The sequence below is a fragment of the Lacerta agilis genome, chromosome 10 (genome assembly GCF_009819535.1).
Source record: "Lacerta agilis isolate rLacAgi1 chromosome 10, rLacAgi1.pri, whole genome shotgun sequence".
NCBI lineage: Eukaryota > Metazoa > Chordata > Lepidosauria > Squamata > Lacertidae > Lacerta > Lacerta agilis.
Window position 1 is genome coordinate 30,336,250 of NC_046321.1, and position 27,534 is coordinate 30,363,783.

Sequence of the window (27,534 nt, forward strand, 5' to 3'; positions counted from 1 at the left end):
CTGCAATTCCCTTTCCCGGATAAGAAAAAAAAGAATGAGATTATTTCTCAATTTCTCTTCATTTCTTTGCTCCTGGGCATTGGAAATCAGAACAAAATGAAAGATGTATTATGAGGGGGCTGGAAGAATTAAATGTCTAGAGAATTATTGCGGTGGGGGGAAGAAAGGAGGGGATGGAAGAAAGAACAGGATGATGCAGAGGCTTTAAAAACAATATGCAAATAAGGCACAGCAAAATCATTTGTTATTGACAAAAGCCCAAAAGACTGTTCCCTCCCATACTGGGTGAAAAGAGTACTGTACCATGGATTGGACATAAAGAAAGTAGGGAGGAGGCTCCCCACCTTTCTGATTCCCACCCACCCTCAGAGCCCACATTTCCACATGCCCCTGACTTCATTCACAGCCCAATCCTATGCATATTTACTCAGAAATAAGTCCCATTGAGTCCAATAGGTCTTACCCCTAAGTAAGTTTGTATAGGATTGCAACCTTAGGCTTGGACTTTCTTCTGAATAAACATGAACCAAATTGCAGCATTAGAGATGCACTGAAGAGAATGAGAGTAGTACAACTGCGCAGTAGCAAAATATTAATTCCTATCCACAACCATTAATATGTAGTTGAAACATAGGCAACTCTGAAAGCAAGCCCCCAAGAACAATTGATGATGATGATGATGATGATGATGGTGATGATTAAAAAGGGTAAGCTGACATAGAACATAGAATAGTGGCTGTTCATAGCTTTTCCAAACTATAACTACTTTTCTTCTCGGATTATCAACAAGGCTGGCCCTATGATAAACAGTGCCCGGGTCAAGGGGCACAATTAATGTCCCCTTCCATGCTGTGAGTCGCATTGCCAAGTTGTGTGGCTTGTGCCAGGATTGGCCTAATGCTCCCAGGCTTCCCCAGCAATGGCCATGAAAAGAGTCCAGAGCTATGTCTCACTAATTTTGCCCTAGGTCACTGCAGACGGTACAGTCAACAAATATTTAGGGCTCATTCACACTGGTTCTGCTGTGCCCCCCCCCAAGCCTGCTGTTTACAGCTGAATCAGAACAAACACCACTCTTCTTTTTGCAGATTGATGTTTGTTCTGATTCAGTGGTAAATAGCCGTGGGATAAACGAAAAGCTGCTCAGACCCAATACTAGAAAGCACAGAACAAACAGAAAACTCTCAGACCCATGCATGGGACCAGCGCAGTGTGGATGAGTCCTCAGTCCCTGAACTCAGTCTGGTGCCCTAAGGGTGAGTGCCCATCCTGGTTATCAAATTGTTCTCACTAAACACACCTTCCTGAGGTAGCCAAAATTCTTACAAAGTCTTCCAGCAGATTTCTTTGAGCCATGTGTCTACCAATCATCAAAATGCAAATTATCCCTACCAACATAAATTCCTTCTTCAACAAGCAGTCATTGGAAAAAAGTAATTTGGATTAGGATCATGGTATGGAGGGTTGGGGAGGGATTTCTCTTTGCCCCTGCACTAATTATCCTTTGGGGCTAATAGTAGAGCTCCACAGGGGCTGATCTGGATTGGGTCCACACAGTGTGAACAGAAAGAGTTAAGACTTCCTCCCCCATGTTCCCGTTCCCAATCACCATGCACACACATATTTTTTTTAAGAGAATAAAAATATTTGGGGATTGTAATATGGAACTTAAATGTAACAGCGAATCACTTAATCAGAAGATATTTTGTTCATCATCTAAGTAATGACAGGATTCCTCCAACTGTTCACAACAGGTGATCAAAAATCTCTCTGTTGGGGGAAGGGGGTTTAATGAAATGACACAGCTTCTTTATTCCATTGCAGAAGTTATGGTTATGAAGATTTTCCCATGTTTCTTTAAAATCTTGAAACCATTCTTTCTTGTTCTTCTCTCAGTGGCCCTTAAGGTACCTGTTAGACCTAAACTGGCCCACTGACCAGCAATAAGCCCGATATGTGCCTCTCTGTCGCAGCAGCTGTAGCTGGCACAGCAAAAGTATAGTCCTCCCTCTCCCGAACCACCTTCCACCGACTGGCCCAAGTAGAATTTTTACCGTTACTCTTCCCAACGGGGTGTGTGTGTGCGTGAGCACACGCAACTCAGGAAAACACTTCGTGCATCTATTAAATCTTTTACCACAATATATTTGTTAGACTTTAAGATGCCACAAAACTGCTTGTTGTATTTTGCTGCAGCAAACTAACAACAACAACAACAACAACAACAACAACAACAACAACAACAACAATACATCGACCCAAATAGTAAACAGCCTTTCTGTCTCTGGTACACAAAGTCACATTTTTTGACAGATGGTGAAGGTTCTCTTCTGGTCATTTGCTTGAACAAGCCGTTCAGGAGTTTAAAGTTTTTCTCTCTCTTTCTGTGCCCTGACTTCTCAACAAGAAAGGGGGGGGGGGAATATGCACAACTCAAATTGTCATCATCAATTGTCTTAACAACCATGTCAAGTCAAGTGTGCCAATGCAACTTTGATAATATTTCTTTCTACATACCACAGGTCTCTCAACTCCCAGCTAATACACCTATTTCTTCTTTCAATCTGTTTGTTTTATTCTCTCCCACACATAGTCAGGCATGGGTTAATTAATTTATTCTATTTAACAACATCTATATACCACTCAATTGTAAATAGAACCTCTAAGTGGTTTTCAAAAAATAAACAAGAAAATTGTCAACAAACCATAAGTGTACAATGGAAGCCTATAAATGCCTACTCGTAAGTAAGTCCTGTTGAGTTCGAGGCATATTCCCAGGTAAGGCAGAAGAGAAATGCAGTCTTAGTTGATTTTAATAAGACTTTTATGTGTAAATTTCTTAAGAGAGATATTGCCGCCTGTTGCTGAGTAAAACTACCACGATAGGAATCACCAGAATTTCCCCCCACTTTAATGTTTTAAAAAGAAGAAGATATTAATTTGTTAGAATTAGGATATGAGAAGTAAGAGCAATGGAAGCTGGTGAAATAAAGGCCAGTTGAGCAGGTAAGTTTGCCTTAGATCTTTAGAGAAGTGATACATATTATTGAGGAACCAGACACTCCAGTTGACCAAGTATTTTGAGCACATCTGTCTGTATGATTTCTCAGTAGTCTTTAGGTGGGCAATTGAGTTTTGTGCTGGATCCTGTGCACTGATCAGCCCAGCAAACCACTCTAAAGGGAAGCCAGTTGCAGAGTTTCCAAAACATTTAGGAGATAATTTTGTACTCATGTATAAAAACACAGTATCAGTTACTTCAAAATGGATGTCACAAGCATCTATCTTGTACTTGGGACTAGGAACGGAAATAAAATTATCTCATAAGTGGTGGTCCTGGGGATTAATCAAGAAGGAAAAGGAGTGGGAAATGATAACCCTACTAGTACCTTGCAAATGTACAACTCAAAACATATTGTTAGACTACATAGCAACAGCAGGATTGCCAACTTATTTTTACTGGCTCTGCTCATGTGAGTTTAAGAGCAACCTGCTGTGCAAAAAATAAACTTGCTTTAATCTATAGCTTCATGGCATCCTGGCAAATTGATGAACTTCATTTTCAGCATCCACACACTGAAAAGTAAAGCTTTGTTACAAATGAAATATGCCAGATATTTTGAGTCTTCTCCCCTTGTAAAGGGACTCTGAATAAACTGATAGATGCTGCAACCTGTGCAGTAAGGAGTAAATCCCCTGGACCACAGTGGGACTTACTTAGATGGATGCCAGCTGATAAACACAGAAGCTCATCAGACTGCTGTTAAATATATAGGAGAAAATGGGAGGGGAGTGGATGTATCTACCATTGGCTTCACTTTTATTGTGACCCCTGGCTCCACCTACCATTCACTGCCTCTCCCTCCACTCCACCAAGTCCAATGGGAACTGGTCAACAGTATTAATAGTGCTTTACCTCATAAGTTTGCTATAATGATTCTAAATGTATGTGAGGCAGTATGAGCATATAATATTATAGATTATACAGGATTCACTAGGTATTATTTTCACAATACAGACAAATTGTATTTGTCTTGGAAAGTAATTTATTGAATTGAACTGACCAAAGGTTATGGCAGTTACAAATATAAAACAGGAACAACAATCCATATTAAGTGACAATACCAAATTATGAACAAAGCAAATTATAATCTAAACCACAGTTGTTTCGATCTTCACCTTTCTGAGGTTGAATAATGGTGCAATTTCTGTGATCAAATAACCCTGTAGGAGAGATCATGGATTCTAGGCACCTTAGAAATGTAAGATGCTGGTTACTGAGAGGAAATTAGTGAAATGAAAGTTCTTGTGAAAATAATGATCCACCTTGTCACTATCTGCAGAACACACATGAGAATAGCAGACAAGTCTAGGTACACACATACACATGTATTTCTGGCATAATTTTTAGAGTTAGAATCTCTCTTCCATTCACAAACATAAACCTCTGACCCAGGATCTGGGGAAAATAAAAGACAAGCCCTGGAAGTTGTTTAACCATTCTATGCTCATTTTGACTTCAATTATCCACAGAGAAACAGGATTGAAAAGAAGAAAAAACAGGAATGGAAGCACTGTCAGATCAGTTGTCTGGAAGGGAATCACTCAGGCCTCATTCCACAGGGAAAAGGCAGGCATTCAAAGCTAGAGCTACAATTTCCCTGGCTGACTAGATGCTCGTTTCAGCCAAGGAAGGAACAGCACCTGTTCCAAGTGCCTGGTTTCAGAGAGTGCCAGGCGGTTGTGAAAAGACATGGAATAGCCTGAACTCTGCCCAAATTCCTGCATTGTGTTAGCAATGTGGAATCTAATCTATTCTTGGAATCCACCTATCTGTGGACCTTTTAGTCTCAGGAAAGGCTGACAAAGCCAGGTCCCTGTGTCTCAAGCCTTTGTTTATATCTTAACCAGTTCTCTGTCCCATTGCTAAAAAGCAGCGGCACATTTACCACACACTCACAAATCCCCTTCCGGACAAACAGTGAGCCTGTAAGGGACCAAAAGGGGGAAGGGACTACAAACTTCCCCGCCTGTGATTCCCTAGAGATCAAGAGTTCAGACAGGCAGTGAGAGTGTCATCATACCTGTATTTATGAATAAAGAACTCCAAGAGCCAGAGCTGTCATATCTGCATCCTTCCTCTGCATGTAGAAACAGGGGAGGAGGAAAGGGGAGGGGGAGGAGCGAGTAGCTTTAACTGGATTGTACCGGCAGCAGCTCCATCACAATTCAATCTGTCAAGGACTGTACCAAGAAATGTGTTTCTTCAAGATTTAGACAAAAGAGAAAAGGGGGGGGGGGAGAGAGAGAGAGAGAGAAAGAAAGAAAGAAAGAAAGAGAAATGCTTCCCAACCCAGAAATTGCAATCGTTCCCATACTGAGCAACCTGCGCTAAAGGCAAAACTTGCATGCAAGTGAAAACAGGCCCCTGCATGCACAAAAGACTCGGGCCTGAGGGAGACAGGAGATTTCGTAGGAAGGGGTTAAGTATGCAAAGAGCATGGAAGGGCTGGAGTAAAATTACCTGGATGAAAGCGCCAAGGGGGGAAAAAAGAAAAAGGAGAATTATTCCTTTCTGGTTACCCTGAAAACCCATATAATGAAGGTGCTGCGAGTGTAATTACTCTGGCTTGTTTGGCATGGCAGGGCATCGCGCTGCCACGGGGCCAATTTCCTCTCTTCTTCTCCCAATTAGCATGCCAAGTAGTCCAAACAGCTCACTGGGCACTGATTGGAGAAGTGGACTAGCAGCCAAATACCCCTTCGTCCAATGAGAAGGCAGCAAGCGCTCTGCTACAACGCTTCGGCTCCTTCCTTCATTTTATGTCCTTCCGCCGCTATCATTCTCTCCTCTCCTCAGGAGACTCTAAAGGGGGTGATAAAAACCGCGAATCTTCCCTTCCCTTCCCCAGCTGGTCTCATTCACAGCTCCTGGCAGCCCCGGCTTCCTCAGGGGACCCACTAATGAAGACGGCCAACGTTAATCTCTCTCTCCCCCCCCCTTTCCCCTGATGGGTCGATTTATACTTCCACAGAGAGTCCTGGCTCCCAGCCAGAGGGCTCAGCACATTCTTCTTATTGAGAGAGAGAGAGAGAGAGAGAGATGGGGAAAGACGTGTTCTCTCTCTCTCTCTCTCTCTCTCTCTCTCTCTCTCTCTCTCTCTCTCTCTCTCTCTCTCTCTCTCTCTCTCTCTTCCAAATGCACATTGAGACAGTTGATTTCGGAAAACGCCTAAAGGGGACATTACAAAGCCAGAGAGGTGTTGAGTAACACCTTTACATTTCTAAGCAGCCCCTTTTATCCCCAAAGAGCTTTGCAGAAATCTGGGGGGCTACAAGGAGACAGCGGCTCTTCGCCTGCCACCCGCATTACACATACAAAGCTGGGAGGGCTGGAGATTATCAAGGGCTGGAATATAAACGGGAAATTCAGACAGGGAGAGAGAAGTACTCATCCAAACTGGAACCCAGCCAAGACAAAGGGCTTCAATGCATTGTAGTCTCAAGCTGCATGCTCAAGATCACCTGTTAATCCTGAAGAGGTTCCCTTCGGGGGACTTTCCCCATCTTTTGCACATAAAATGAGGAGTGGCAGAGAACAGGCGCTTTTCACGTTTCCAATTCGTGGGCTTAATGTGATTCTTGAGAACAGAACCAAGGGTTTCTAATTATTCTAGACTGACTACTCTGAAGTAAAAGAGTTCATTCCCCCCCTCTTCATTTTGACAGGTTGGAAATAATGCAGGGGAGCTTCAAAGAGTCCAGAAGACAAACCTTACAAGGCTCAAAGATCTAACCTACAGAAAGAAGATTAACACATTTATAACCTTAATAAACAGCAACATGGGTTTAAGGTTCACTGAAATCACAACGATTTAAGGCTGCTTCATACAATATGTTCTTTAGGTGTACACAAAGTGTACACCTAAAAATGTGATGTGTGGGCAGGACAAACACGTGTTTAGAAATGTGTGTATTATTATATAGGCATGCTAATCACAAAGCCACAATTGACTGAAGCTCCCAGCTAAATTACTTGATGGCAAACTCAGGTAATACACTAAAAAGCCTTTATTTCCAAGTAATTGTGAGGACAGGGCTGTGAGAAAAGCCATCCCAAAATACTGTTCTGTCATACCACTTTATTTGTAGGTGGCAAAACTGGAAGCATTTTACCTGATTTATGGTGGAAGGAGGAGAAAGGATGAAATGTAAGTCTGGGGCAAAACTCACCACCCTCTGCCAGAGCTCCTCTTAGCAGTGGACAGCGACTCTCTCCCAACCCCAATTTTCCCTTTCTCCCAACATTTGACAGAGCTGTTTAACCTCTCATCCTCTCCTGGTAACAGACAATTAAGGGTGGGCTAAAGTATATTTATTGGAAGTTAAACAAAGAAGCAAAATTTTGAACAAATTTGGATACCTTTTATTCTTTGTATGAAGCAGAACTATAATACAGACATTAACGCAAATACAGCATTTGCTTTATAGGTACAGAACAAATTGCCTCAAAAGTAAATTATTATAGGTATTTAGTGATAATTATGATAAACTGAATATTAGGGGGGAATTCTGTAGTAATTATTGGTTATGGTTAAAATAAATATTTTCTACTTTGATTATGGATTATGATGTGTATGTACTGTATATAGAGAGATAAAATTATTTCTATTGACTTGTTCTGAAGCTGTTGTATTATTGATTACAGATAATGTATTTGTTGAATCAGTATACACTTTGTGTATTTATAATTTAATGATCACAAGGGTGGTCAACCCTTTTTGCCAATATGGAGCACCTCTTAATTTTGAGGTAATACCATTCTAGTGCCTGCTACAGCGCATTTGCCATGAATTGGTCTTCCTTTGCCTCTAATGTACTATACCAGGGACCAGGAAGCAAAAGTGAGAAAGGCATGAGTCAGCATAAGGGAAACAGGCCTGAATGCAGACCTGAATTCAAGCCAGAATTAGGCCCACAGGCTTCCATACTGTGCCACAAATTCCTGCTGCCTATGCTACTTGTGATACCAAACTGCTATAGGTTGGGCACCTATGAAATATAACATATCCCTACTTCAGCTTAAAATTTTGACTATGTTACATCGTTAGATACCTTTTAGCTCTGTGTGGACACTGATGACCAGCTTATCATATAGAAAATGTGAGAAAATTTGCTATAATACAGAAGCCCATGGTTGGTTTTGTACTTGTTCTTTGGTTGTTGTTGCTCCACCCCTAGTTACTGATTTCTTCTGTTGCTATGGAGTGAAGATGTTAGTTCTACTTATCCCTCCATGCATTGCTGCAGTATTTTCTCACTATTTCATGGTTCTTTATGTAGGTAGTTCATTCTGTTTTCCCTCTGTTAAAAGTTAACGTACACGGATAACATTTTGTTTGCATTAGTGTCCAATTATATGTCATGTTTTCATTAAAATATTTTCCTGTCTTGATAGGAGAGTGGGAATCATTCTTTTTCAATACAGCTTTGAAAGAAAGCTCCCAGATTCTCTAATCAATACCATTGCTTACCTGCCTTTGAATGTATGGAACAGCATAAAATAAGCTGTAAAGTATAAATGGTATTATATCCAACAATTTTCTATACTTATCGGGGATATGGGTTTACTATAATTTTTGTTCCTGATTTTTTCTCTTGCTTGTTTTATACATATTCAAAAATGTGTGTGAATGATTTCAAACTATTATATTTTTCAGATTACTGTACTTTATAGTTAGTTTGTGAATACAAATCCAGAGCTTGTTGGGGTAGGAGAAGTGCTACTATTGAGAAACATACCGGTACACTTGATTGGAAAGCCACAGTTGGGTGCTATTAATCATAGCCATTCCAAATCCAGTTTCTGTACATAACCTATGGGAGACTTCCCAGACCCGCTGAAAGAGGCAGTTATTAAACCGCTTATTAAAAAGACATCTTTAGACCTGGCCAATATGGCCAACTATCGCCCAGTCTCAAATCTACCATTCTTGGGCAAGGTGACTCCGCACGCCTGGAGGATGCGGACCATTTGGATCCCTTCCAGTCGGGATTCAGGCCTCACCATGGGACTGAAACTGCCTTGGTCGCGCTGGTCGATGATCTCTGGTGGGCTAGGGACAAAGGTGAAAGCTGTTTCCTAGTTCTGCTGGCTCTCTCAGCGGCCTTGGATATCATTCACCATGACATCCTTCTGGAACGTCTAGAGGGACTGGGAGCTGGGGGGACTGTTATACAGTGGTTCCACTCCTTCCTCCTAGGCCGTGTTCAGAAAGTGGTGGTGGGGGATGAGTGTTCAGACCCCTGGGCTCTTACTTGTGGGGAGCCTCAGGGTTCCGTCCTCTCCAATATGCTTTTTAACATCTACATGAAGCCGCTGGGAGAGATCCTCAGGTGGTTTGGGCTGGGTGTTCATCAGTATGCGGATGATACCCAGCTCTACCTCTCTTGCAAAACAGAACCAGTGAAAGCAGTGAAGGTCCTGTGTGAGTGTCTGGAGATGGTTGGAGGATGGATGGCGGGTAACAGATTGAGGTTGAATCCTGACAAGACAGAAGTACTGTTTCTGGGGGACAGGGGGTGGGCAGGTGTGGAGGACTTCCTAGTCCTGAATGGGGTAAGTATGCCTCTGAAGGACCAGGTGCACAGCCTGGGAGTCATTTTGTACTCACAGCTGTCCATGGAGGCACAGGTCAATTCTGTGTCCAGGGCAGCTGTCTACCAGCTCCATCTGGTACGCAGGCTGAGACCCTACCTGCCCGCGGACTGTCTTGCCAGAGTGGTGCATGCTCTGGTTATCTCCTGCTTGGACTACTGCAATGCGCTCTACGCGGGGCTACCTTTGAAGGTGACCCAGAAACTAAAACTAATCCAGAATGCGGCAGCTAGACTAGTGACTGGGAGTGGCCGCCAAGACCACATAACACCAGTCTTGAAAGACCTACATTGGCTCCCAGTATGTTTTCGAGCACAATTCAAAGTGTTGGTGCTGACCTTTAAAGCCCTAAATGGCCTCGGCCCAGTATACCTGAAGGAGAGTCTCTGCCCCCATCGTTCTGCCCGGACACTGAGGTCCAGCGTCAAGGGCCTTCTGGTGGTTCCCTCACTGCAAGAAGCGAAGTTACAGGGAACCAGGCAGATGGCCTTCTCGGTAGTGGTGCCCGCCCTGTGGAATGCCCTCCCATCAGATGTCAAAGAAATAAACAACTATCAGACTTTTAGAAGACATCTGAAGGCAGCCCTGTTTAGGGAAGTTTTTAATGTTTTAAGTTTTATTCTGCTTTTAGTGTTCTGTTGGAAGCCACCCAGAGTAGCTGAGGAAACCCAGCCTGATGGGTGGGGTATTAATAATAATAATAATAATAATAATAATAATAATAATAATAATAATAATAATTTGTATGCTGTCCTTCCAATGCATCTGCATTGCTCCAGGTTGTTTTATAACCGGTGAAAACAATTTTAAAAAATCAAACGACAACAATAAAAACAGTGCAAACCAATAAAATACAGACAGGCAGAGCATATAAAAAATCATGTAAAAATGAGGGGTTGACACATAAAAAATTATCCACCCAGCAGGTCAAGTGCCTTTTGAAATCAAAAAGTATTGATGAGGTGACAAAACAAATTAGAGAGGGAAGGATAAAGAGCTCAGAAGGTAAAATGATCCATGATCTGGGTACAGCCATGTGGAGGGCCCTTTCTCAGGACTCAACCATTTGTCCCTTGGCCATGGGCAAGACATGGGGAAGAGGGAGCAGGGCAGGCTGTTATGGGAGGAGACAGACCCTGACTATCATCCTGGACACAAACCATGTAGGCTTATGCAGTGGAATCCAGCTGGTGTTTTTGTTTTTAAGTGACACATGCCTGCTTTGGTCCCACCCACCCACCCCCCTTTAAAATAAGAGATTCTCAGAATTGATGCCATTTTGGTTTGCAGCAGCAGCTGCTGCTAATGAGCAAGGAAGTCTGAAGGCAGAGGGAAGGGCAGCAGAGGAAGAATCAAAGTGTCTCTAGTTTCACTGCAGCAACAGTGGAGAGTAAAAGACATTGTTTATTTGTTTGTTGCAGACAAGGAGACTGAGATAGCTAATGTCTTATCATTTCTGGTGGAGGGGGATCTCTTTTGCAGCTTTTTGTCTGGCTGCTGAGCAAGTATTAAGAGCAAATGAAACTTGAGGAAATATATTGGATACAGGTAGGTAGCTGTGTTGGTCTGCCATAGTCAAAACAAAATTACCGTATATAACCGAGTATAAGCCGACCCGAATATAAACCGAGGCACCTAATTTCCGTACAAAAACCTGGGAAAGCTTATTGACTCAAGTATAAGCCGGTTCACCTTTGCCGCTGTGGAGGAGGAGGAGGAACGAGCAGTCCGAAAGCAACCCTTTGGGCTGCTCCTTCCTCTTCTTCCTTTGCCAAGTTTGCATTTATGCGAGCAGTTCAGGAATGGAACAAGCTGCCTGGGGAGAGTAAAGAACCGCTGTTCTTGTATGCTTCTTAAGGAATGGTTGACTGGGGAGAGCGGGTGGCAGCACAAGCGGAGAGAAAGGGCTTCTTTCTCGCCACCCCCACCACCCGCCTCACTCGAGTATAAGCCGAGGGCAGCTTTTTCAGCACAAAAAATGTGCTGAAATACTAGGCTTATACTCAAGTATATATGGTAAAAAATCCTTCCAGTAGCACCTTAGAGACCAACTAAGTTTGTTCTTGGTATGAGCTGGTGCTACTGGAAGGATTTTTTATTTTTTATTTTGTTTTGAAAGATATTGGATGTGTGTGAAAGATACAAACTTCCTCTCCTTCTCCAAGCCTCTTCTCTTGTCAAGAGGCCATACTATTCCCCCTCCTGCATCCACTGGTGAATGCAAACCGCCCTCACCACCACCACAAAAAAATATAAAACAATTTAAAACATACACTCTCCTTCTGTTTTGTTTCATGCTTGCTTGCCAGACAGAGTATCTACTTGGGGGGGGGGGTGTTTTGTTTTGTTTTGTTTTGCAAACTTCCTCCCCGCCTCCCACCCGCAATAGAAAAGAATATCAAACTTCACCTACCTGAGAGTTAAATCAAACTGAAAACATAATGGTACCTAGTTCTGAGCATATATGCAAAGGATAATGACAAAATTTTGTTGGAGGAGTAAGATGAGAATTACTCCCCCGCCCCGCCCCCAGTTGTTGGAAAAAAACAACACACAATTGCACAGCCACTTAAGTGCTGTCTCTTCCCGATACGTGCAGATTTTGTTAGAAGTAAAGCAAAGGCTTTGTTAGAAGTAAAGACACTTTGCACATGTCCAGGTGCACTCATTTCAATGTAACATGGCCCAAGATTCTGGGTTGATGTCTTTTAGTCTACAAAAAGATAAACACTCAGAGATTTAGTATAACTGATTGCAGTATTAGCAACAGTGGCAGCTGGTAATTTCCACAGAGCTCGTAGTAGCTTCCCTTCTCTGGCAGCTAGACCTATACATGGCTATCAGCAGCTGCCCTTCCATATTAGGACAATTAGCCAAGTCCCCTACACACCACGCAGCATGTTTTCCCCACTAACCTGCCACTCCCACAGCTGCCTTCTTCCTCTCCCTTTCTTGCTGTCCTGTACCACCTGCCTCCATGCCATGGTCATGGGGGGGGGGCAGCTTCCTACCCCATCAAGTAAAACAAAAGATATACAGTACTTAACTGACCAATCATGTCGGGTTTGCCTCCCCACCACAAAAGTTGCTACTTCTCTCCCCGTGTCACTGCCATCAGCCACTAAGACAACAGAAGAAGAACGGAAGAATAGGGGACGAATTGGTGAATTTGACCTTGCAGTCCTGAAGTCTTTCCCTATTCTCGGGAAAATATCAACAGACTGCCTAATGACTAACATCTTTGTCTTTTGCTTCTCATCAAGCCAAGGGCCCCATAGTAAAAGTCAGCAATGCATACCAAAAAGCCATGACCTCCAACTTTTTTGAACTGCCTCTACGGGTAACACGGTAAAAGTGGAAATAAAGAAGTTGTTTTGCTTCTGCCCTGTACAGAGTTGCAAACAATAGTACCGGTAGGTTTGGCATCTGCTTTGTATGCAGTAGGAATTTTTGCATTTGCTGTTTCTACACCAGCAAAAAGAATGATGATGGCATTAGTGGGAAAATGTACGGTGCACCCTGCTGGATATGACCAGAGACCAGTCTAGCCCTGCATCCTGTTCTCACAGTGGCCAGGCACATGCCTATTATAAGTCTGCAAGCCAAGACTTGTACAACAGTGCTCTCTCAACTTGTGCTTCCCACAACTGGTATTCTGAGGCTTACTGCCTCTGAGAGTGGAAGGAGTACACAGACATCATGACTAAAGGTAAAGGGACCCCTGACCGTTAGGTCCAGTCAAAGAAGACTCTGGGGTCGCGGCGCTCATCTCATTTTAATGGCCGAGGGAGCCGGCATACAGCTTCCGGGGTCATGTGGCCAGCATGACTAAACCGCTTCTGGCAAACCAGAGCAGCGCACGGAAACACCGTTTACCTTCCCGCCGGTACCTATTTATCTACTTGCACTTTGATGTGCTTTCGAACTGCTAGGTGGGCAGGAGCTGGGACCGAACAACGGGAGCTCACCTTGTCGCGGGGATTCGAACCGCCGACCTTCTGATCGACAAGCCCTAGACTCTGTGATTTAACCCACAGCGCCAATAGCCCTATCTTCCATGAATTTGCCTAATCCTCTTTCAAATACATCCAAGTTGCTTGCCATTACTACATCTCGTGGGAAAGATTTCCATAGTTTAACTGTGCGCTATGTGAAGAAGTGCCCAGTATAAAATGAATTTATATTTTTTTATAAGTTGTATACTGTATGAGAAATCCTTTCAGACTAAGATTGCAGGTCACTCCTCCTTTGTCCCATGGAAACTGCTGCTTCCTGTTGCTCTTGGTGTTTCTATGTTCATGTACCTGAATCACCCATGATAACAAAAACCACTCTGCTAACTGGGTCAGTAAATAAACAGTTTCTGCAGAGCGACAGGGGAGCACAAAATACAAGCTTTATTCCTGCCATACTTCTGCTGCAGCTTTTTCATTCCACCTCACCAGAAACAAAGTCAGTTTGCAGGGTGCAATGTGACTGTGAGAGAAATGGTCTTATCTTATTCTGTCTATTATTCTTAGCATTTCTCTTCACCAAAGTACAGGCATTTTTGTATTGTCACTCCTGCTAGAGCCAAAAGGTTAAGCTTTCAGAGAGAGAACATTGTTGCTCTGAAATACGTATGGGGAGCCATTCACAACCAGCTCTTTGATCATTATTCTATTTCAGTTTGCAGTTTCCTGACACACATGGCACTGTGGGAGTCTTGGGAATTGCACCTGTACCCCCTTTTCCTAGTTCATACTTTAGACATCAAATCTAAACATTAAAATTGATTATTCTGATTTGAAATGTAATTCAAATGTTTTTTGATTGATTTCCCCAATACTCCTGGCTTACAAGATCACTAGCTACACAAGAAATAGTTTTGCTCATATAAAAGAAGGTTTTACTCCTAGTGGTTAGAACATCCGGGGTGATAACCTGTTTAGATTCCAGATACTATCATTAGAGATGTGCTTGTTTTGCATTTTGCTTTCAATAATAAAGTCACTGACCTCAACACCAACTCCACTGCTTCCCATAACCAGTATATAAATGGAGGTCACTGGGCACATAACTATCTGTCTCTAGCTTTGTGCACAGAAATAACTCACAAGTTTGGTGAAGAGAGCTATGGGCAAAGGACACTTTTCACACAATGGGAACACTTTGCACAAACAACCTGTCTCCAGAACATTTCTAGAAATCTGAACATATTGCCAATGCTTCACTTCCTGGAACCCTTACAGGCACCATGCCTTGATATTGAGACACGAACACCCCTCAAACACCTCATAGGACCCCTCAAGTCACTATTACAATTGTGGGTATAATTGTGCTATATAATGCAGGGGACGACTGCTGCAACTGCCTTCAAGTTTGCCATTTGTGAATACTCTATTTCTTGTCTGAAGTGAATAGAGCTTTTCCCCCCTCAACAGTTATGAGCAGTATCTCCCATGCTACCTCCAAGGGGGGAAATATACTCACTAGATTAACAGATTGGGGGCATTGCAGCATCATTTTGCATGTTATGTGTGTTGTGATGCAGTGCGCGTGCTGGGGGTGAGTTAACCGGCTCCCTCCATGTGTGGATAGCATGTGGGTGTCACATCAGCACAGTCCCTGATTGGTGGTCTTTGGAGGGATGCTGGGGGGCATGTCTTCCTTCTTTAGGGCATTTGGGGATTTTCTGTGTTCTTCCCCACCAGGGATACAACAGCCATTTCACAGGAATAGCAATGGTGTATCTCCCCACCTCATGTCATTAGATTTGTCCAAGTTGCCATGTTATTTTGTGGGGTAGGGAAGGTTTCAAACATGCCTTATTTTTTGTTCTCTACCTTCCCCACCCCACCCCAAATAAACATTTTCCTTTGCTTAAAAATATCCATTTTGCTGTGCACTGTTCACAAGTTCTGGCCAGCCACCAGTCTAGTACAGGTCTTAGTGTTATCCTTTAGTGAATTAGACAGTGAAGGAGTGGAACTCCATTATTAAACAAAAATAGGGTGCACAGAACTCATGTCAGTTTGATCGTTTTTCTTTTCTTTTATAAGAAACTGGCCAGAAACAAGTCAGAAATATATATACATATACAGTACTGTATGTAAGGACTTAAGGATGTTGAGGGAAGCTACGAGAAGACGATGCAGCAGAGGAGGAGGGACACATTACCATGGCAACAGAAGAGAGAGGGATTGTTTTAGCAAAATTAATTTCTATGCACAAGATTCATCTAGAGGCAAAGCCCACCCCCCTCAAAAGGTAGACCTGAACAGTAGTTTTGCAAATAATAGGTTTCAAGATCTATACAAGATATCAAGTGCAGTTGACTTTTTAGACTCCCAAGCTAAGCTACCATTCTCCTGGCCCCCCCCCCTTCACAATGTTCACAATGTACAAAGCCCAACGATACAAGAAGACTGGTTAATTTCAAGGAAACATTATTGAATCAGAAACATTTCTGCAGTTTAGCATTACAGACCAAGTTTACTACTGAATGGCCATGAGCCACCCTCAGCAAGAGCTTGTACAATGGCCTGGGGCACCTGAGAGCTTATTTGGTGGTGTTATCCTGATCCAAAAAACCTTGTTTACATTGGCATGGAATTCTGGTAGGATTTAGTCATGCCGCATTGCATTATTCTCTCTCACGCTACTCTGTGTATGTATGTGCAGTGAATTGTAAATTCCACCCACTTCTGAATGCTCAATATCACGATTGTGCTTCCATTTATTTCAGCACTACTGTTTACTTTGCCAAAAATCCAGGGGTTGTTTTTTTACCTTTGAGATATTGGCTTGTAAAGTTACAGAATTTCTCTCCCAATAAGGTGTCCCATTTACCAAGAAGAAAAAGAAATTAATTTCAAAACTGTCTGGAGACTTTTTGCACAATACTTATATATCCCATAGTTTACAGCAGCTTTTGCAAATAAGATCATATGCATATGGCTAATCCACTGCCACACTGCAAATAAACTGGCGTTATTAAGGTATTACATACTCCACACATCAGAAAAACCCCAGTGGTTCAATGCAGGTAATAAGACACTGTGCAGCGGAGAGTAAAACAGGCTACCATGGGGTATTCTGTTACAGTCACCAAAACAGGAAAGTGTTACCAAAGGTCTCTACACAGTGGAAAAAATGATGAAAAATCACTAACAACTTTGAAATTGGCTTTAAACTGAAATGGTAGGATAATTTTAAGGAAATGAAAAGACAAAAGGACATATGCAAGGTTGCAACTCAACTGTATACTTATCTATTCCAGGTTAAAGGAGTTAAATTACGATTCCCCTAATTACCTAGCTTGTTTGCTCACTAGGGCTGGGCGATATATCAATATATTGTCCAAAACTGGTTTGAAGTTCACATCATGATAATTGTTTCATAATATTTGAGCTGGCAATTTATCGTGAATCACAATGTGTGTAAGGGCTAGGCAATATCTGGTTTTCAACATCATGATACCTCACCAGCTAAACATCACGATAACTTAACAGCTAAATACTGCAACATTATCACCACCTAAACCTTACAATATTACCAGCTAAACACTGCAATGTTATCAGCAGCTAAACATTGCAAGCTACCATAATGTTTGAAATAAGGATGCAACTACTGCATACAGAGGCAGACACAACAATGTCCAGGCAACTGCTACTACTTAGGGGTCTAAAACGGATAAATGACAATATTCTCAATAATCGCACACTTAGTCACATGACTGGAGGTGGCGGCAAGGCCTCACAGCAGTGACAAGGAGTGTTGGCAGCGGCCTGTGAGGCCTTGTGGAGGTGATGACAAGTGGCAGCAGTAATGGCATTGGCCTGCGAGGCCTCGCAGTGGCGACAGGATTTGGCAGCAGAAGCAGCGGCAGCCTGCGAGTCCTTGCGGCAGAAGCCTGCAGGAACTCATGGCAGTGACAGCAGGTGACGGCAGTAGCAGCATCCTGCAAGACCTTGCGATGGCAATGGGAAATGGCAGCAATAGTAGTGGCAGCCTGCGAGCCCTCGTGGCAACACAAGCAATGGGGCTTGCAAGGCCTCGCCATGGTGGCAATTACTGGTAGCGGCCTGCAAGTCCTCCTGGAGGTAGTGGGAGGTGGTGGGAGAAGCTGTGGCAGCCTGCCTCAGCAAGGCCTCACAGGCCATGTCTGCTTCTGCCACCATCTCCTGCTGCCACCACAAGGCCTCACAGGCCACCGCTACTGCCACCACCATGACAGGGCCTTGCAGGCCGTTGCCACTTTTGCCACTGCCACAAGGCCTTGCAGGCCACTACTACTGCTGCCACTACGACAAGGCTTCACAGGCTGGTGATTATTGTGGCACTGTTGCCAGGCTGCCACTGTTCCCCGCCCCCTCGCCACCATTATTGATTCTGCCGCAGCCATGCTGCCGCCGCCTAGCAAGCCTGCTGGCAGTGTGGCAGTCCCAGATTATTTGTATTCACTATGACTCATTACCATCCTTTGGCCTGAATACCACCATTTGGTAGCCAAGCCCAAACCCATTTGGATGCATTTTGGCTTGCCTGCTGCTGAAAGTGACCATGAGGTGGTTGATAATCAGTTTTAGACCCTTAAGTAGTAGCAGTTGCCAGGCCTCGCCTCTGCATAGTTCCTTCCTTATTTCAGATACTGTGATATATCGATATATTGCAATGTTTAGCTGGTTACCGGTATATATCACGATGTTGAAAAAGTTATTGCCCAGCCCTACTGCTCACATTTAGCTGTTTTCAGCTTCAGAATACCCACTTGATCATAGAAACAGAGTGATGAAGGGGGCTGTTATCTGAGGTTACCTGATCAAGCACACAATTACTAAAAGTACATCTTATGCTTAGAAGTTTGGGTTTGCAATTTCTATTGCAGTAAAAAGAAAGAAACATTTCTGATGTTTTCGTAAGCCAAATATAACATTCTGTGATGTTTGTTTCTTTTACTTGTCTCTGTTGCTTTAAGACTGAAATCCCAGCTATTCAGTTCCATTAGCTTTCAGACAGCAGGTGCTCAGCTAACTGATTTAGCAGCAGCCACTGTGAATTGTTGGATGCGATTTACTGACTGCAGTTCCCTACACCCCTCGATGCCACTTAAGGGACAGCAAAATAGGGTCGGAGGGAAATCTACAAGTGAGAAGATGAGAGATACAGGGGAAATCTGGATGGGGAGTTATTAGATTAGCAAATGAGCCATACTTCTGCCTCTTTATCTCCAGACTTCCAGGAGACAAGTGTCACCACTTGTTTTCTACTGACCTGCATTTCCCTTTTTTAAACAGGGGTTACATAAGCAAGGCCAGGAGACCCTACCAATGGATCAGCTTTAAACTCTTTGCTAACAGATTGTATGTGAATCTTTATATAGACACTCAGGAATCAATCCAGTGCCTTTTCTATTAAACTCAGCCAGAACCAGCAGCTCAGATTTGACAGGCAACCCAAAAGAAGGTACTGAGTTATGATATGCGTAGCAGAGCTTGATGTATTTTAGTGTGTATGTTTTTCCAGAACCCAAAGGAGTTGCTATAGCAGCTGTGGAGCATGAGGCTTTGAAATGTTGATCTACAAGGTGGCAAGAGACGAGGCTTTGCTGCATTTGTGCCTTAGTGTATAACTGTAAAAAGTAGGTCTTTGAGGGGCTGAAAGTCTGTTTCAAAACATTTTGGTTTCTGCTTCATTCCATTTGAAATTCAGGTCTCATCCAAGTTAACAGAATGTAACTGAAGAGTAAAGCTGCAACTTCAGGGAAGATTGGAAGAGGAGAAGAATTTTAATTGCGTCTGATTTTAAAAGCTTCTGTTTCCATATTTCTCTAGTTTAAATATGACCGACATAAATATTTTAATGAAGAAGCCTTCAGATTTCTGGGTCCTCAGTAATCAGTGAACAGCCACCTCACACATCATACCGCAACAAGTGCATGTTAGCCAATTCATCTGAAGTACAGCAGGCCTCTGCTTCCAGTTTCAGCGCCCTGGTATATAGGCACCTGTAATGTTGTGTTTGCCATGCACACGCATTACCTTTTGGCATGTATACACTATATCAGGTTATAATCTTTTTCAGCCTGAGAACTGCATTCCTTTCAAGGCAACCTTCTGGGGGACATATACCAGTGGTGGGTAAAGACAGAGGCAAGAGTGGGCAGAGCAACTAATGATCATCAATCTTTATTCCAGCCAAAGACCAGACAACAAAAATAGCAATACCTCTCTATGGTAGGCTAGTTTCAACACACATGGACATCCCCTCTCTGTCCTCCATTCAGACAAGAGTTATTATCACTGTTCAAGGACACATTCCACCTAGGCAAACTACTAAAGGGAGGTGAAAAACATGGCCAATGAGCAGCATGGCTTGGGAGAGGAAGCCTTGCAGGAGGTGTGGTGTCAGCAGAGCCCCAAGCACTAGATGGGAACACCTGAAGGTTCTCTATACCTAAGATTCCTCACCTCTGCACTCTGTGAAGTGATCCCTGAAGCTCACAATAAATATCAATCTATCCTTCCAGCAGTCTAAAAAAATACTAGGAAAGGATAAGTCTTATATACACTTTGCATTATAAATATCCCCAACAAAAAATGTCTATTTCATACCTTATCCTCTGTGAAGAAGGGAAAAGTCCTTTGAGGATCATTGTCAGAACAGAGGCAGAGAAGTCACTAAAACAAAATAAGAAAGATCTTTTATGAGAGAGTTAATGCAAATTGTTAAGATGTGTCTATTGTGTTAAAAATACCTAAGCACCAGCAGAGGTTACATATTTCTATTATTTCATATATTTTAATCCCCCATTCTACTAGCCATGCAGTTCACTGTGCAGCCTCAGGCCAGTCAGTCTCTCCCCTAGCCCCCTTCACTGGGTTATTCTGAGGATAAAATGGAGGCAATCCCATGCACTCTGAGCATCTTAAAGGAAAGATGGGGTTGGAGAATGAAAAAGAGTGACAAGCAGATCCAAGCTCAGACCACAGCTCACTAGATGGCCTTAGGCAAGTCACTATCGCTACTACCAGATTTGAGAACTGATGAAAAATTATAAAGCATATTGTACATTTAAAGAGTGTTGCAGGAAATGCAAATAGAAGTATGCCATGAAATCCAAACCAAATCGTATCCGATATCTTCCTCCTTATGCAAAATATATACAGTAGTCATGAAAAAGAGCTGTCACTCAGCCAACATAAAAGAAGGTCCCTTCCCTGAGATATGGAGCGTGTCACCTTGATTAAGCTCAGCATTACTTGAATCAAGAGCCCCTTCATTATATGGTGAAGGCACAGGCAGCTGCATAAGAGCTGCTTATGCCAGATCAGACGAGGAGTCTCACACAGCCCCACACTGTCTCCCATCCTTGCCTTAGGGCAGCTCACCAACAGAGCAAGATGGGGGTAGCTGTCCCTTGTGGCTTGCTCCCAGCATCTGAGGTACACTGAATATGGATGCTGCATTTATCTCTGGTAGCTAATAGCCATTGACTTACCAGCTAAACCTGAGAGAACAAAAACATTCTGGCAAATAAATACCCACCTTGAACATCAGCTGCTGGGAAAGAGAAGCAACTGGATTCCTCCTTGCCAGCTCCTGACATTTGCATTATGCCTGGGTTCCTTCCCTCCTCCTTCCAGGGACAGACCATTCTTATTTCGAGATGTTTAGGAAACACTTAAAAACCAGCTACCCTCACTTCATTATCACCCGGCTTGGAAGAGGATTGTTTTGTTTTTAAAATGTGATCAATATCACTTCCCTTCCAAATCATATCGCCTTCCACCCAAGCTGTCAGCAAGTCAACAAGGGCTGACCTCTTCTGGCAGCTCTATTTAATCAGACCCTGAGAGGGAGCGAGAAAGAGACAGACAGACAGACAGACAGACAGACAGACAGAGCCTGCCGTTGTTTGCACTTTCTCTCTGTCTCCCTTCTCTTTCCCTGACATGAGTTACGCAGCATTTCATTCTACAAAAGCCAATCTGATTCTCACTGTGCAGATTTCTCCACGGCGCCGCTCTGTCAGGGCATTTCAGCTCTGACCCGCAAATCTTCCCACATAACTCTTTCAGTGTATCTCTCGCTCAGCCTGGCACGTCTCCTGCCATGCTGCTCCCCTGGATTCCACAGTTCTATCAATACACTCTCAGGCATATTGCAGTGCCCTGTTCTCGATTCTCTACCAAGTTCGGTCAACTTCCTCCCCCTGGAGTAATAAGGTCTGCATCACAAGATTTGTTTCAAAAAGTGTCCTCACGGGAAAAATTCCGACCACCAGGCTAATTTCATTTTCCACCTAAACAGCATTTTAGCTGAAGAGGCAAGGACTGAACAGTGCATTCTAAACCACTGTTTACACAAACAAATGTAACCCCCCGCCTAGCCTATATTAAACGTGTCATCTCTGTCTCCTTTGTACCACTCAATTATGAAGTGGGGCATTATTTTGTTCCTAAGATATGCAGGAATTATTCTAGAAAAAGGATATATTCTCTCCTGGCTCAAACATTGTAGTATGAGGCAGATTCTCCCCTGATTTTCATGGCCCAAGGAACATTCTAGAAGAGAGCTAAGGAAGTGGGTATAGGAACTTCCGAAATATCACCTATTTGGCTTCCTAACATGGTGCCCATTTTCTCCCACCAATATTTTCAAAAGCAAGTTCCTGTTAGCAATTCTTCCTTGGCTAAGAAAGCTAAATGTATGGGGCATTCTAAGAACTCTGATGTGCCCCTTATATTAGATGAATAAACAAATGATAATGTATATCAATATACATTAATATAGCAAGCATATCTACTATAGCAAGCATATCTACTATTTCCCCCCTAACAAGGAGGAAAAGAACCATGGCACAGAAAAGCAGTACAGTATTTAATCAAGTCTCTTTACCTCAAGCACAGCCTCCCACTGCCTCCCACAGCGAGCAACCTGAAGCTCCCGCTGTCATTAAAAGACACTAAGATATTAAACAAGAATTAAGCCCAGAGAAGCATGCTGCTAGAAATATACAAACGGAGAGAGGGTGAAAGTGGAAAGAAAGGTTCCCCTCACCCCTGAATTACCCATAGTAAATACACAACGTGAAATAACCTGCTAGTGGGGGCTTTTTGGAAACACAGATATCAAAAGCCAGGGCCACAGAGCAAGGCTATGGACCTATCAAGGGAGGCACAGATTTCTCCCTCACCCTTCCCAGCCTGGTTCTTGTACTGCATAGGCCATTGCCAAGCCCAGAAGTGCAAACATTGTTTTTCTTTCCTTTCCAAACACAACTCTCTGTACCAATAATAGAGGGGAACAGCGGGGGTCACTGTGTGCCTAGATTTTGGCATTTAAGGAATCAATTTACAGTTCTTGGCTTCCCAGGAATTAAGAGATCTGAAGGTTCTGCCAGGTCCTGTGTTTTTCTTTTAATCCTCCGGAGATCACCACCAACTACTGTACTGGCTTTAATTCACTTAGTTATTTTGACAGACCTGTACCCCATTGGGTGACCACCCCAAATCTCTCAGCTTAATCCTGCATACCTAAAAATCCCTGGGAGGGATATTTCCATTTCTTAAGCCATGTGACCCCATGGGGAGTAGAGCTACACCCATGGGTACTGACCTTGGACCTGCAGATTAGAACTCAGTACTCTTCACTCTCGCCCACCTCTAATTTCAAGCTGAACAAATTAAAAACAAAAGGTACTCCTGCAAAGGAAACCTAGCTGCAGACTTTTGTGCAGTTCTTATATGAAGCTTCTCTTCAAACGGGCCTTGAACTTGAAAAGCTTTGCAGGAGAGACAGTATAAAAGGAATAGCATTTCTTTAACCCCCCCAGGGTGCTTCCACACCAGGCATTTAGTAAGAAACTGCAATGTTTCGTTCACTCACATCTCGGTATGCCAACAGCATTTCCTGGGCCTAGTATATTGTGTACACACACACACACACACACACCCTGGTAATCTATTGGCAATAACTGTTGCTTATGTATGTATATTAGCACAGTCTACCTCACAGGGCTGTTGCTAAAATAAAAGGGGGAGGGGAGGCCACTGTACACAATCTTGAGCTCCTAGAGGAAAAGGAAAAGGAAAATGGAAATATACATAGACAGATAGTCATTCACACAGATCCTGTAAAGAAAAATAAGCATGCCAGAAAAGTAACCCCACCACCACTTCAACTGCAATGGGTCATATTCCTGATTATTATTATTATTAATTACCCACCCTTCACCCTAAAGTGGATTACAACAGGGTGGATGACAACATTAAAACATATATTAAAAACAGTGTAAAACAACCTACACACAAACAAGGTGGGTCCTAAAAATATACACCTCAAGTGCCAGGGAAAAGATGTGTGTCTTCAGCGAAATACCAAAACTAAACAAAAAGGTTTGCCAACCTTGATCAATGACAACAAGCATATATATATATACTCTAAGTATGTGCAGTTTCATAACTCTGGTGTCTGAACTACCAACTCTCAGCCTAGCTTACATCACAGGGTTATTGCGAAAATAAAAAGAGGGGAAGGGGAAAACAATGTACACAGCCCTGAGTTCCTAACAGGAAAAGCAAGATGCAAACATGAAACAACAACAAGCCAGAGATACCCTAAGCATGTGCGGTTTTCACAACTCTCAACAAGCACACACCCATGAACAATATTTTTGCCATTCTTGATAAACAAAAAAGTATCCTTATGTTGAAATACAGTCTGTAGGATTTTTAACTTGCTGCAGCTGCAAGGTGTTTGGTAATTTTATGGTTGTATCTGCAAGTTCATTTTGAATTTCTGTTTTTATGGTTACTTTATATTAATAAATAACAGCCCCATGACAAGCAGTAGTTGCTGTGTGGGAGAAATGGAAAACTTGGGGGTCTACAAACTTATGCAACTTTTCATTTTCCACCTTGCTGCAGCCTTTAGGAGCCTACAGTTACATAGGAACAAGTTTCCTTTTTTCCCCTTTGTCTTTTTGGTTTTCCGAGCAATCAGAGAGATGAGTAGCTGCTTCCAATCTCTTCTCAGAACACCTTATTAACTACAAGGCGCCATGCCAAAACCCAAGACAGGGCAGTCTCAGATGCCATCCAGGAATTCATGCAAAGGCAGAAACGTGTTTGGTAGTAAACTACCAGTAATACAGTACTACTGTCAGAACAGGCCAATGTCTGAAGAATTCTGGTTGACGGTAAATGGATACTATCAGAGAAAAATGATGGGATGATGTACTTGTTCCTTTGTCAGGGAGATATGTGGACTGAAGGTTTGTTTGTTTTTAATTAACAGCACATAGCGCCAGTAATTTAACAGGCATTAAGAGCTTAGCTATATCCCAATTCCAGAGACATGTTGGGTCTGGCTAATGACACAAATTTTAACTGTTGCAACAGGTTGTAGTCATGCAATTCTGTCTTTATTGCAATCTGCCTGTTGCAGTGGGTTCAAAGAGCTCGTCTCACAAAACCAATGTCCCTCTGATTATGCATTTCCCTGCATACATGGAAATGCCTCCAGAGAAAAACCACAAGAGCCTATAGCTGACAAGAGCTTGTTCAGCAGGTAAAGAGAAATGGTAAACTGAGCAGCTACTATTATAAACACAGGAACCTGAACTGATGGAGGCAAAAGGAGAAATGCCATGCCAGAGGACAGGAATCTGACACCAATGATTAAAGCAAATCTCTAGGAAATGTTTCCCGACAGTGAAGTCTATTAGACTGATGCATAGGCTCCCAAGGGATGCAGTGGCAATCCCATCTCTCTGCTCAATTGAAGAGAGGAAGTGAGCAGTAAAAATAGCAGTGCAGGATACTAAGCAAAGAGCAAAATGGACAGTGCCTATCTGCTCAGATTTCAGTTAGCAGGCTGTGGTCTGTATTCATACTAATTTTAAAAAGCATGACAAGTCCATGATGCAGGTGGTAGTGAGTAGCTTTTATTGTCTATAATCTGAGAAGTGATCAAAGACATGTGCCAAAATTATTTATAATTTGCTAGTGTCCATCTGTTGAAGAGAGGGTAAGTGTTTGCCTCCATTCTTAGTTCACTGGTCATCAGTGCACAATATTAAAGACAGAAGGTTCTGAGTTTCTGAAACATACTTAGCCTTAACATTAAATATAGATTCACACGTGCATGTTCATCACTTAATGACAGCAGAATCAAACAGAAGCCGCTCTGAAGCAAAGACAAAAATGAGTGAAAAATGGGATTGTGGGGGAACTGCCAAGTTTGTCAGCATATTTTTCCTCATGCCAGGTTTGGGATCACTCCTGGCCCCAACACAACTTTATGCATAGAAAACTATGACTGTGTTTGGACATCAGTATAAATGATTGTTTATTATAAACTATGGTTAATCATTATGAGAACAAGCCTAGGCAAGCCTCACTTCCCTCTCGTCCTTAAGCACGTCCATGAAGAACAGATTGGAAACTTTCACTTCTGTTTTGACTAACCACAGTTTATATGTCCAAACCCAGAAAAACTATGTTAGTCTATTGTTCTTTATTGAAATAAGCCAAACTGTGGTTCACAAAACCAGCTTGTTTCAATGAAACATAGTCAAGTTTTACCAACTTTTGATTGAAATTTAATGCTAAAATGTGGACAGTTGGAAATGGAAGCTAAAGCTTTCAGTCTTTCTTGTGGTTGCCCTGGAAGAGAGGGGAGAGGGAACGCACACAAGACCTTGGCTTGCATAGGCTAGTTTGCATAATGTCATGGCTGTGCCTGACTTAGGAGCAGGCATGGAGTTGAACTGGACACCCCCACAGGATGAAGACCTTGAGGAGTAGGTAGGGCTTCCAATTATGAGGATCTCCTTGAGGGGCCCTCTGGGTTGCTACCTGCATACCCTCCAAAATTTCTCCAAAATAGGGATGTCCCATTCCATAATAATAATTTTACTATGTACACCCCACCCTTCTGACTGGGTTGCCCCAGCCACTCTGGGCAGCTTCCAACACATATAAAAGAATAATAAAACACTGAACATTTAAAAAAAATTCCTATACAGGGCTGCCTTCAGATGGCTCGGGGATAGGATAACTCCATACCCTCCAATGATAAATGGACGTTCTAAATAAAAGTGGGACATTCCGGGATCAAATCAGAAACTGGGACAGCTTCTCTAAATCAGGCACTGTCCCTGGAAAATAGGGACACTTGGAGGGTCTTTACCTGATGAATAGAAACTGTTAGAAACTGAGATATGAAAGCTATGAGCTAAATGGCACCTTAATCCTAGGTTATGGGCGCAACAACGGAATGTCGAGGCACACTTTTTAAATTACAAGCATACAAAGCTTAAAATGAATGAACCGCAGCTAAAATATTATGTTCATTTTTCACGTGCTCTAGTCCTTCCCCTGCCTACCCTCCTAATATTTTTCAGAGGGTATCTTCTCTAGTCTTCAGAGAGTAGCTAGAAGTGGGGAGGCAGAAAAGTGTCCTCCTTTCCTTCCACTCTGAGGTTTTAATCTGAAATCTTAGGCACAGTACTGCACCCAGAGCTCAGAAACTGCTCATGCTAATGAAATTCCCTGTCACAAAAATGCGCCTAGAAAAATGGGAGTTTCGAACACTGAGAAGAACCCCATGAACTCTCAGAGAAGGAGGTGGAGTGGCTCACCAGTGAGAGCAATGTCAACAAAAGCTTTGGGTCCAGGCTGAAGAGCAGCAGCACAGTATACATGTACACACCCAGAGTCATTGGTCTGTTTGTAAGTAAGGGGTCTACTCATGAGTAGTGCATCTCTGGTACTCCGTCTCTGCCCACAGCTGTGGCTAGAGTGTGATTTATATTGTTTCCTAATAAAATATTTCAATTTAAATGCTCAAGTCACTGGAAAAACAAACATTAACTGAAGGTATCTGAA

General features: G+C 42.8%; 1 protein-coding gene across 4 annotated transcripts in view; it reads right to left on the minus strand.

The window, feature by feature from the left end:
- TCF20 (transcription factor 20) overlaps window positions 1-27,534 on the minus strand; it is a 189,993-nt gene that overhangs the window by 135,066 nt on the left and 27,393 nt on the right. For all 4 annotated transcript variants that reach the window (XM_033163414.1, XM_033163419.1, XM_033163418.1 and 1 more), the window contains exon 2: window positions 20,254-20,319. The gene's annotated coding sequence lies outside the window, so the exon portion shown is untranslated. The remainder of the gene's footprint in view (window positions 1-20,253; window positions 20,320-27,534) is intronic.